The following is a 274-nucleotide window of genomic DNA, read 5'->3' as shown; positions in this document are numbered from 1 at the left end:
ATCCCTGTCCGACACGGGCAGCAGGCTTTGCGAGCACCTGGACCTGCGCCGCCGGGCGGTGACCGAAAGCGCAGCTCCGGCAAGCAAGACGCACAAGGCCAGCAAAGGAGCACGCGGCCTCGCGGCTGGTGCAGAGACCTCAATCTCAACCTCGTCGTCGGCCAGATTTCGACGTCTGCCGTTGCCGTTGCCGTTGCCGTTGCCGTTGCCGTTGCCGTTGCCGTTGCCGTTGCCAGGAGACAGCGGTGGAGGCGACGGCGGCGGCGGCGACGGG

The sequence above is a fragment of the Emiliania huxleyi genome (genome assembly GCF_000372725.1).
Source record: "Emiliania huxleyi CCMP1516 chromosome Unknown EMIHUscaffold_166, whole genome shotgun sequence".
Lineage (NCBI taxonomy): Eukaryota > Haptophyta > Isochrysidales > Noelaerhabdaceae > Emiliania > Emiliania huxleyi.
The sequence above is the reverse complement of the archived record's forward strand: the minus strand, read 5'-3'. Positions refer to the sequence as shown.